General features: G+C 50.4%; 1 long non-coding RNA gene across 1 annotated transcript; it reads left to right on the top strand.

Moving 5' to 3' along the window:
* Nucleotides 1-30: 30 nt before the first annotated feature.
* LOC119091203 (uncharacterized) lies at nucleotides 31-7,141 on the top strand. Its single transcript, XR_005093373.1, has 3 exons — nucleotides 31-539; nucleotides 6,387-6,564; nucleotides 7,058-7,141. It is a non-coding gene; the product is annotated as an uncharacterized LOC119091203 (long non-coding RNA).
* The last annotated feature ends 5,283 nt before the right edge of the window (nucleotides 7,142-12,424 follow it).

Below are 12,424 nucleotides of genomic sequence, written 5' to 3' on the forward strand. Positions count from 1 at the left end.
TGCGGGCAATCTACCGGATGCATCTGACAACGAACCAACGGATGTGCTCCCACGTATGCCATCAAGGTGTGATACGACTTCACATGTCTTTTGACGTTGTCCTCCTCCATCAATTAAGTCATCTTCGAAACTTTACCCTAATTTCATTAGACATATGCTGAAGATCCGAGACGAAACGTTCTTCAAGAATCGTCCGACGCATTTCTGTTGATAGTGGCTTTCTGGCAGCGGTAAACATTTTATCGGCTAGAGCTTATCGGCTGAAGCATACAGAATTACCTGGTACAGTTAAGGTCGATAAAGAAATGGAGCAGCCACCGGAGGCCGTCGACTGCAAACCACCTGCCGCCAAGCCGGTGACCTTCAGCTGGACAGCCCCGGACAACAACAGTTACAGGACCTGCAACCAAAACAGGTCTTGCCCCTGGCCAGAGTGGAGTGACACGGTCGTCAATAATGAACGATGGGGCATGGTATCTGCAAAAGCCAAAGAAAAAAAGCAAGCCGCATCTGCTGCACCAATACTTCCTCCCACGGAGGTAAGCTATACCATTTTATACCAAATATTATAGATTATGCCAAACAAATTGTTGCTTCCTAGTATCCCGCCCCGGCATTGCGTCGTAATCTGCTGTGACAAAACAGGTGCAGGATTTTCTTTACCTCTTTAAATTCGCCCGGAGCGACATCACACCCTGCTGAGTTCCCTGCCAGGTCCCGGCAGGGGCGCAGCCAGAGTCCCAGTGGGGAGACACAGGGGTGACGGAGGATCCTCTGATGGTGAAAATGACCGCCGCCCCCCCCCTCAAAAAAAAAATACCGGACATGATTCTCTCGATACCGAGGGACACAATATCTCCTCGTTTTATCTTTAGTTTGCGTTCACTCTTTGGAACACAAAGCAGAAGCTTCCTAAAGATGTCATATAATTCATATTTTGAGGTAAATAAATAAACAAACCGACGACACTATTCATTCTGCATGGTTTCTGTGGACTCTTTCTCAACAGATATCGCTCAGGGGCTTCGACATAGTCTGTTTGGTGTTCCACGGAGATATTGGGACTGAGTGAACGTCGATTGTAGATCGAAATGGCGTCAAAACTTTTCAATAAAATACTCAACTTATATTCGTCTGAGAATGCTCAACCTTCAATCAGGATCGAGCTGAGAACAAATTATGTAATCTAATTTTGTGTATGCGTACTCGCAAATAATAGAAACAAAAATTACGGCGCCGTAGTCTCCACATGCGGCGCGGTGTAGGCCTACGGGTAACATTAGGCGACGACCAAAGTGCGGACAGAAATACTGACATGTCTGAAAGAAGTGCCTTTAAAGGCTTTGGGATAACTGGTGCGTTAAAAAATAGTTTGTACGTGTATTTCACTTATATAATTTTTGGACTGATAATAGAACGAGATCACCATTTTCAGCACCGCAAACTGGTCCTCGAGTTTGGGCGGCATGCAGTGATTTTGAAAGATGTGCGGAAAAATGATTTCAAGACGGTCGTTTTAACGCGTCTGGCATTCGTTGCCTGGTGTTACACGTGGCGGCCAACGCCGCTGTTAGACGGGAACTGTGACATTTCTCCTAGATCTTTGGAGGCAAGAAAATGCTCTTTTCTGGCCCAATGAGTCAACTGAAATAAATGCCAGCTAGTTTTGAACACATCACTGTAAACTAGGTACGAGCCCGTTGGGCCGTTTTCGAGGTGCTCCAGGCCCCGGAAATTTTGAAAAGTAAATAGAGACTTTATTAACTCTTTCGACAGCTAACAAACTACCACCAGGAATTTGCATCCCGCGGGTCACTTGCAGACTTTACGGAGGGCATTCGCAGACTTAACGAATGGCGTTTGCCTTCAGAGATTTACCTCTCTTAAGTCTCCAAGGATTTTACAAGGTTTCATTCTCACTCACAATATAAGTGGAAAGCATGCTCATCGCCCGCCGACGGCGTGATATTTATGAGCTCTGGACAGTTCAACCCCACTGCCCGCTAGAGGGCATCCGCCGTAAATGATGCCAGACGGATTGCTCCGTAATGCAGCCAGGCAATGCGGCACAGCATGTGGCCGTCCGACAAAACAGGCCCGTGCGGTGGCGCTGTTTATGACCCAGTGGTGCAAGCAGGGAGAGGGACGGGGCACAGCGGGCACGTTCCTCCTCCTTTTAGATCCCGAAAACCCAGCAATGCTGGCAGGGCGTCGTATTCAGAGGCCCAGGCCCGCATGGACGGGCCCTCAAATGGCAGTCAGAGGGTCATTAGCGCCCATCGGGAGCCCTGAGAAGATAAAAGCCTCTATGCCGGTCAGGCACCATCAATATCGCGGTCGATTCCACGTCAGTAGAGGTTCGAGGGCTCATTTCCCAAGCAGGGACGAAGCCGGGGCCATCGATGAACTCTCGCTCTGGGTCACCGTTTTTCATAACGTGGACTGATGGAAGGGGGGGGGGGGTCGATGCGACCCCACTGCCGTTTCCAAGCTAAGAAAAACGCACGTGGTAAAAAAACACCAGTAGATTGACTCAACGAGATGTCGCGATTGCTAAAAAGTTACATATCGCTAGCTAAATAATTCCCTCACTTGTGCCATGTCGGGCGTCAAATTTCCCCGAAAATCTAACTTGTGTTCTAAAACTATAACTTGTGTGTTCCTTATGCTACTCTGAGTACAATGGTACGTAACTTGTGCGTTTTGATCACATATCTATGACGGTCGGCCCGCCATGCACGGCCCGCGGAATCGTTCCTTGACACCTGCCGCCCGCGCCGGCCGTAGATCACCATGTAGTGTCTCTCAAACCTTGCTGCTGCTTCAAGACTACAAATGCTAGGGACACGGTTTTGGTGTGAAAGCACGCGCAGTGGATGCCCCGCAGAGTATTCAAAATTTTAACGCGATTGCGCACGACGGAGAAGTATCTTCAGAAAAAAATTGGGAGGGGAGCTGCATCGGCTCCTTTTCTGTAATCGGGGAGAGGTTTGATATTGATGGGACTCCTGTGTCTGCCAGGGGCCGACAGTGCCTAACACAGGGGCCGACAGTGCCTAACACAGGAGTCCTGTCTTGGCAAGGAGCACTGAATCGGCCAGGGGCGGTGTTTGATGGGGCCCGATGGGTGGCCTAGAGGGCCCTTCGTGACCGACGATCAAGCGCCCGATTTGAGGGCCTAAGGGTCCGTGGAGCTGATTGTAGGTCCTTTTTAGATGCACGGCCTGTAGGCCCTTAAATGCTTTACAAGGGGCCTCTTACGCCAATGGGGAACTCCTGAGACAATGCGGCCGCTACTTCGGTCAGGGTCTACCAACACCGAACAGTCGGCTCGGTGTCGGCCGAAGCCTCGTTTGGGAGGGGGGGGGATTTCCAAAGTAGCACAACGCCGGGTCCCGCGATTTGCATTGGCTGGACCCCTGTATTGGTCAGGGCCCCAACCAGTGGACAGCAGGGAGCTCTGTCTTGGCAAGGGGTCCCGAGTTGTCCAGGGGAACATTTTTTTTAACAGGAACAGGAAGGGGACTCCGAATGCCAGAGTGCCCCTTGCGTTGGTTGGGGCTCTCTGACAGTGAAGGGAGATACAACTTATGACAGTAGTCCACAATGAGACAGTGGGTAGGCCCTGGGTCAGTCAGGAGGTTCAGTACTGAGCGGGAGGCCCTCCATCCCCCCCCCCTTCCCCCTTTTAGCCGGTGCCTCGTTAAGCTGAACTGGAGTCTGTGCCAATGATTGGACCCCTGCGGCAGTCAGGGGCCTTTTTGTGTCAAAGAGCGCTTCTGCGCCGATCCGGGATCAATTGTTCGGGTCAAACGACCCCTGTGTGAGGTAGGGCACCAATGTATGATGTATGGCTCTGAGGGTATCTGGATCGGCCAGGAAACGTTGCCCCTGTGCCACCAGAATGACAGCTGGCAGCCTGTAGGCACATCGCGCTGGAACGGAATGGCCCTTCAGCCTCCGACCGGACACGATAATGTGCCCCTTATGTTCTGCCCACGCGGTTCATTGCTTAGAGTGAGTATGGCGTCTTTTTAGTGTTCAAGACGGTGGATCAAAATGAACTAAAAACTAAAAACGAGGCCAGTCCATGTTAACCTGCGGAAAACCATTATTTTCAGAATGGACTGGTAAAACAACTTATTCAATAAAGAAGTTTTGACCCCGCGCGCTTGCAATCTTGAGAGCAAACATGTCGATGGACAGGGTTGCAATTTCTTTCAATTTTTTTAAACCTTTAGAACGGGTGGATCCCTGGGATAAAATTTAACAATACCCGGTACTTGTGTGAGCTCTTACCTCCACCATCCGATCGCGCAATGCCAGGTCAAGGCGCAATTTGCTGGAGGCAGTTAAACACGCCACAATATTCGGCACGGTCCGTTCTGCCCTCTGACATCATCTGACTTTAAGCGCGACCTTTGCCGCCGGCTACCGACTGCACCAGTAAACGCAAAAAGCGAGCATCTAAAGGGACTCGAACCCACCTTGTCACAGGTGGGTGAGTCGGAAAACAGGCGCTAGCAGAGCTATCGGGACGGACGAATCATCGAAACGTCTGCAGATCTCCAAAGCAAGTTGCTAGAAAGAGCAGCGGGATGATGGCCTCCACTGGCCATGTTGATGCCAGTAGGATACCTTTGACGGCAATAGGCGAGCGATATTACAAACAGTCGTGAGCACTCCCATCATGCTGGTCGTACCAACACATAGGATAATGAAGTCAGCCGCTCTTGGAAGCCTACGCAAATTGTTTAATCCGTGCATTTTAAGGTGATGAATGCCTTTCGCGAGATAAGTAGCCAAAAAATGTACCGGCATATACAAAGCGTTTGTTAGCAGTTCGTGGAATAAATGCTGAAATAATTGGCTGCATCGGTTATGGCATAGTATCATAACGTTTATTTAGATCAACAAAATCGAACAATTTGAAACAAGTTACAATTTAGGGTACCATGGTCAAGATTTAACAAGAAAAACGGTGTTTTCGTAAACATTAGTGGCAGTAAATTGGACTGGTCGCCTATGTACCTATTCTTGACGGGCTTGATCCCGTTCGGAAAAGAGCTCGGCGGGCAATATTCGGAACTGGTTTCAGAAAACCGCTATCGGACATTTCCTGGTGGTTATTGGCGGTGCTAAGGGAAAAGCTGGTGTTAAATGTGGGAGCTTGTAGATATGGGAGGATAGTGATGGGCTCACCACTGCTTTGTAAGCCGTTCTTTACCTACACCATACAGTCACCGTCATTGGATTTTGCGATGTACTCGACCGATGGGGCCATATAGTGTGGCGTACCTCTCACTCTGGCAAAAGTCCGGCATCAAGAGGAATCGAACCCAGCATCCCTGGTTCCTGACGCGCAGTTGAACTATTACAATACTACCACCACAACCACTGAATGGCGTAGGGTACCCTAAACCATGCAGTACGCGCCACGCGTTTATCTGCTCTGGCTAGCAGGATCTGACATAATTTCATAAAAGCGTCCTAAAGCCATGGCTCCATGGCCTTGGTACGTATGGTATCCCTGGTCTGCACCCAGTCGCGGATAGCCAGCTTTACACACCCGCCCATACTTTTTATATCGCAATTGTCCGTTTCCTCTTTTTTCAAACATTATCGTTTGCGCCGTCCTTACAACTATCCCGATTGCATAGGTCTGGTCTCGGTTTTCATTCCACGTCCTCCAGATTTGTTTACTGTTTTTTTTTTTGGAAGGTGGGAAAAGGTGAGCAAACTTGTTTTCCATTTCTAATTAGACGGGGTAATACAGTTGCGTTGAATTCGGCATGTCGCAACAGGCTTATATTGCATAGCGGCTCATACCCCTAACAACTTGCGCCACAGTTCTAAAAATTATTTCAGCATAGGATTTAAATTATTGAGCAATGTGTTGCCGAAAAACACACAACACTGTACCTTCGATACAACCTGACTGAGTCAGCTGACACGGTTTGCCACTCTTACACGGTAGTGCGTACAAGGGTGACAAAGTTGCAGAGAAACAGTGGCTGCAAACCCTTAAAAGCACGGCTGGCTGGGCCGGGCCGGGCCAGGCCGATCTGCTGAAGCTACAGCATTGCTGGTCAGCTGACGGCCCGGACCCGGCCACGCCGCGAGTCCGGCCACTGCCCTTGCTTTTAATGAGATACTTCTCATGAGTAGCATGGCTTTCTATTGAAGGGTATAAATTCATACACAGTTTTGTCTTGCAAATATCTGAATGATATCATAAATTAACTTCCAAGACGACTTTTGACGAGTTTTATTCGCAAGCTTACGTAAACGGTGTTCGATGCATGGGGCACACCCAAAATAAATGGCAGTGATAGAAAACGCATGGCCAGCGCACCGCACTAATCAAGTTGCTTCTATTTTGACAGCTTTTTGAAGATGCCATGGGGAAGAAGTTTCTGTTTTCTGACATGGAGGCCAACAGCTGGACGCGTCTTTCAGGAGTATTATTCGTCTCTGAGTGAAGACGTCGCTCCAGTTATATGGGATGAAAGGGAGTTTGTGTACGACGTGTTGTCGCCAAATAAACATCTTGTCAAGTACAAGGTAAGAAAGAAAAAAATCACTAGACTACCTGTCCTGTTATGATGGAGAAGTATTTGTGTTCAGGAGGTACGTGCTGCTCTCCGCTTTTAATCCTTACCCTTCTACCCTTTTATCCTTGTGTTTACACTGCCAGGTTGGACCACGCAAAAGTAATCAGCTGAAAAATTCCGGCGAGTCTCTCGCGTTATGGACTAAGCCAGCACAATTCCAGAAGGGTATAAAGTACATTCGCAAGGCAAATTTCCTTGCTGTCGTGTGCATCACACATGTCATGCATCGACATTTGATGCACCTCAAAATGCGACTTAACCATTTATTCCTCTCCCTAATTGGCATACATTTCCGTCGAAGTTTGAGACAAGGTAGAAAAATCAAAGTGACGTACCCGCCCACATGGGCACGATCCCACCCAGCAGTTTGAAGCTTCGACCCTTAACACGAGACCCGCCGTCGATGGCCAAGCCTGCACTGTGCCGCTGCCGGCGCCGGGCAGGTGATGCGGCAGATGGTGTCTGTACTGCACGCGCTCTGGGAGCTGGGCAACTCTGGCGTGCTGCTCAACACCAACTTCTGGGCGTCTGGCGGCGGCGGCGGCGGCGGCGGCGGCGGCGGTGGTGGTGGCGGCGGCGGTGGCGGCGGCGGTGGCGGCGGCGGCGGCGGAGGCGGCGGCGTGGGCCGCGCCTGGCGACCGTGGTCTCTGGTCTACTCGCTGTGTCGCTCCGGCGCCGGCCAGCCGCACCAGCCGCTCTACAACCCCACCGGCAAATACCTCGTCCGCCTGTTCGTGCTGGTCAGTGAAGCGTAGCGCATTGCACTGTACTGTATCGCACGTTCGCTAGGGGATGCTTGAGATTATGTGAAGTTAAAAGGCGATGCGTTTTTGGGTGTAGGGCGTTAGGACGCACGCAGACAATAGCCAGACCTCACCGAAACGCGCTGGTAGCCAATCGTTCTATGGCGCACTTTTCCTTCTAGCCCGTATGGTTGAGGTGTCAAGACCTGCTTTTCGCAGAGCTACGGATCGAATTTTAGCAGGCCAATTTCGATGAGCCTGGCGCCAAACGAAAGATTGTTTAATCATCTTGAGATGATTCATTGCCCACTTGTTGACTGCAGAACAGGACTCCAACTGCGTACCGGGTCAAAGTTTTCCAGCACGGCACGCCGTGAACTTTATTACTTTCGCGACACGTCCACTGGTCTCAGAACCGGCCAGATGTATGATCGAAGGGCTGTTTGTTCGAATTAGGGGTGTTCTATAGCTTTTCTATTGCTACGTTCCCATCCAATATGCTGCATTATTTGCTACCAACGAATACATACTGTCAGTATCAGGTATATTAGAAACCATACACATGGTGGATATTGTGGTTTCGATTATGTTCACGTTTAAAAGTACGTAGAGGGAAGTACAAAAAGCCACACACCTCGAGTATATAATAAAATTATATGGACAATGGGAAAAGAGTTTAAACAGACCTAGCTATGCACTATCGGCCGCATCAGACTAGTGGTTAGTGGTTAAATTCACAATGCGTGTGGAGGTCACAAACGTTCCCAGTGTTGTGGCATCACAGGTGTACGCTGGTGGGCCGTTCCAGGCAGTTGCGGCTCGATGCGAAAACGCCCTCTGTGTGGCGGTTAACCGGTGTGCGCGCAGATGCAGACTGCCTCTGTCCGAGCCGCGCGTTGCACGGGTCGAAACAGCGGTGCGTGGGACAAAAAGCGCGCGGTCCTCCTTCAGCACCCTTGACACTTTAATCATGTCGCGACGCGCCACCATAGCCTCGATGTTCGGCCATCCAGGGGAATTTAGAACCGGAGTTACATGACGGTGTTTTTTTGGAACCGGTAACCAGGGGTAGATCTATAGTTATGATTTTGTGAAGGGCCACACAACATTGCTTAGTCCCCTCCCCCCAAAAAAAATCCTCAAAGTCCGGTCAGGAAATTCTAAGCTTCTCGGTATACTATTTTCATGCGGAAACCCATCTTAGTGTAAGCAACCCCAGACAACTAGGCCTGCTACACATGCACAAACGTGGGGCTTACTAGTTTTCTCCAGATCATGGTGTCACCTGTCATATTGAGGTAAAGGTTTTCGGAAAAAAATAATAAAAATAAGCTAACCCTGCTGCGGAATGTCATTAAATTCAATCACGAACTTGATGCCTGGCATACTTACAGCTGGCCAGCCGGTCGATATAAACAGCTGATGGCTGATGACTGATACAGAGCTTTTGCTTTGTTTGATGTAGTAACAATTGTTCTAGCAGTTAGAAAACATTAAAGGGAATGAATGATAATGTGATGCACGAGTAAAATATGCGGCAAAATTTCAATAAACAACCGAAATATGGCACACGACACCGGTGGCACGTAAGATCATGTTCGATAACTACGCGTACAAAGTCCATCGGCGCAAATCCCACTACTGCTCTAAGACTAAGGCACCAAGGCCAACAGAGACGAAACCTGAGCGGTCATGGGTGCCGTGGCAGGCCGACAAAGAGGCTGCCGTCAACAACTAGGGTCCTCAGAGCAAGCGAGGAGAACCCAAGACCATCGTGATAGGCCCCTGAACGATTGGGAGCGCCCCGGCAGGCTGCCGCATAGGACCCTGGGTAGATCGTAGGGTCAACTGCCATTTAGCCGTTGAGCCACTGGGCAATCGAGCAAAGGGGTCAGTGTGCGTGTGCGCACCCAAGACCAGTGTGTGTGAAGGAATGACCCTGTGCGATCAAGTGTGTCCGAGCGGGTTAACGGAAAGGGTCGTAATGGGAAAAAGGGTCCTCCGTCAACGGAATGAAACTGAAAGGGCCCTGGATCAATGCAGAGGGTCCCTGAGCATCGAGTGCCCCAATGTCTTACGTTATATTGGCCTCAGCAGCAGTGCAAGGTCCTCCGAACAAGTAGAAAGATCTCGAAACAGTTATGAAAGGCCACTGACTAACTGAGTGTATCCCGGCATCTACGGCCCTTACAAAAGCGTGTGAGGCGCTTCGGGCAAATGGGAAGGGTACGTGGAGGGTTCCTTGATCCTTGATCCTTGTTCCTTGTTCCTTGGTCCTTGATACTCAGGAATGCTAGCAGATAGTGCCCGAGAGGCACCTTAAGGCCGCACGGGAAAATGTAAAGAGATCAAGGGCAACGTAGAACACCCTTTAGGGATCGGACTGACCCGGCAAGTAGACATACAGGGCCCCGGCAACAGCATACCGCCTCTGGACACCGTAATTAGTTTGTCTGTTAACGGGCTTCACTTTCGCTTGTGACCGTTCTTGGTCGCCTGGTGGCCCAAAAACGTCTAAGTTGGTTGTGTTTTGTGCTTGGAAGCTGCGTCTGTTCGCCTGATTATGAGCCCCTTCAGAGCCTGTGGGTCCCTTCGAGGCAAAAGGGGAGCACGGCTCCATGTCCCCTGCCCTTCTGGATTCACCATCGTCCCGAGCAGTTCGAAAGATGGGGCTCCAACAAGAGGATAGGACCATTCATTCAAATAAGAAATACTCACGACACAATGTACAGTCCCTCCCCCCCCCCCCAACGATCGGATGGGCTGGAGCAGGCTAACAGATAGGACCCCCGACAAGGGCGTAGGGCTCTCCATTCAAATCGCAAGCACGCAAAACCCAATGAAGGGGCTTCCCCAGGGATAGAGTGTACCCAAGCAGGTTATCAGTTGGGGCCCACACAACAGCGTAAGGACCTCCATTTAAATAAAAAGAACCAAAACTTAGTGTGGACGGCCCCGGAAAGAATTGCTAAAAAGCGGCGAGGATGCCATTGTATTTTTCCACGACGCTCGAGACATGGGCACCCCATGACAGACCGGAGTCAACTATGAGGCCGAAAATTCAGGTGCTACTATAGGCATGCACAGTCGAATCGTATACTTTGAAGTGGAATACAGCAGACTTTTTAGCTTTTACTTTGACCCAACGAGCATATAAGCAGTTTTCTTTTCGTGTATTTAGAGAGAATTTGCTCTGAACCAGTACTTGAGCTCAGAGTTCAAGATTGTTTAATCGTCCTGAGCCGAACCAGTGTAATGGCAGCGTAAAGTATTGTACAACTTCTTGAGTTTCTTGCAAATTTTCTTGGCACAAAACTTATTAAAATTTCAAATACATTTACTATAGTGGCCACTGCGCCATACTACCTTTAGCTACCGGCTGCCAAATGTTTAGTACAAACTAGAAATCTAGCCTACCTTGCACATTGTCGTGCCCTCGGGAGACAGCAGTCGAGCATAGGCGCATCCCCACAGAGTCGATAAGGGCGACTGTGCGCTTACAGCCAGGCACACACGCACCGTAACCTCGCGCACTGCCAGTCAATAGCAGTTTTATAGGGCCCTGGTACCCCTGGCGCGGTCGGTTGACCGGCGCCTCAGGCAACGGGCCGAACAGCGCCGGGCGGCGGTCCTGCGGCTGCCGGCGCGGCCCGGCAGGCCAGTCGGGCGGGAGCGCAGTAACACAGCAAAATACAGCACAGCCGCCTGCTCGTGTATTTCTAGCTAAATACGGCAGTTTTCTGTACTGAACTTAGTTCTAACCGGCATCTCTTACCATGCACAACGGCAACAGCTGACAACACAAACGCGGGCGGCCTACCCTGCGTGCTAGCACTATGTGTTGCTCGGGACGTTGTGTTGGGTGTAGTGTACCTCCGCCAGAGGAGATGGGGCTCACATACCTGGTCCGCCTGCATCAGGGCGCACACGTAGCGGGGTCACACACTCATAACCGCCCCTGCTTGTCAGGACTATGGCTTCTGGCTGGGGATCTGTGGCCACAGGACGGCCGTCGCGTTTTTGACGATGGCCGGCTGGCTCCGTCGCTCTGACCTGCTGTATGGTCAGGGCTGCCTGGCGACCACCCGCGTCCGTGTAGTCAACACGTGTCCTCCGACTGAAATAGACGGCTGACTCGGCGTCCCGGACTGGTCTGAGTCTAGGGCTGCTGGCGAAGGATCTGCGTGGATGACCGGTGCCCGCTGGACAAGGACGGCCGGCCGCTTCTGCTGCGCTCCATGAAACTCACCGAGATCTGGCCCTTCATCGTCTCCAAGGCGCTGCTTCAGGTAGCGCCATCCTTAAGGGCGTGGTCTACGCTGGGGTGAGGTAGTGCCGCCGACAGCCAATTGGCTCCCGGTCCCATTGCTGGCGTTGCTCATTCGTGTTTCGTTCTCAAACCCCATCCGTGTCTATTAACACGAACCAATCGGCGATGCCAGGTGCCGACTTAACCGACCTTGGTTTTTGCCACCTTGGTTCCAAAGTTTCAACCAACGACGCGTTCTGCGTTGCAACCAGTAGGATTTTCGCTGGTCATCAATGTTAACGCGCTCGTAGGTGGTCAGAAGGTTTTTACAAAATGATTTTATTTCGAACGGTGCTGCGTAGCCGCGTCAACATTTTCTTGACCGTCCGAAATTGAACAGTAGATATTTTGGTATACAGCAATTAGATACATCTTATAAGGTCGGTGATCTATGGTTGGTCAACGTCAGGCCGTAGCTGTCAGCGAAAGCAAATTCCCAAGAATTGTTCTGATGCAACAACGGAGTGTTAGTCGAAGCCAGGCATCTCTGAGATAGCTTCTTGAGCAATAAAACAAAGGAATTTCGGATTACAGCAAATTTCGTTCACCGAGGGTCGGGTATGAAGATCAGAGCGAGGTCAAATCAACCAGCTTCTATACTAGAGAGCTTGCTCGATAGCGTCGACTTTGATGCTCATTTCGAATTTCTTGATAATAGGGACCAGGAACAGACATCTTCGATGAACTTCTTAAATGTCAGTGTAGATCACTGACTTAAAATAGCCCAGATCAACCCTTTCTTTTTTAGGGATGTACTG

Source organism: Pollicipes pollicipes, unplaced genomic scaffold, assembly GCF_011947565.3.
Source record: "Pollicipes pollicipes isolate AB1234 unplaced genomic scaffold, Ppol_2.1 Scaffold_3447;HRSCAF=4054_pilon_pilon_pilon, whole genome shotgun sequence".
Taxonomy (NCBI): Eukaryota; Metazoa; Arthropoda; class Thecostraca; order Pollicipedomorpha; family Pollicipedidae; genus Pollicipes; species Pollicipes pollicipes.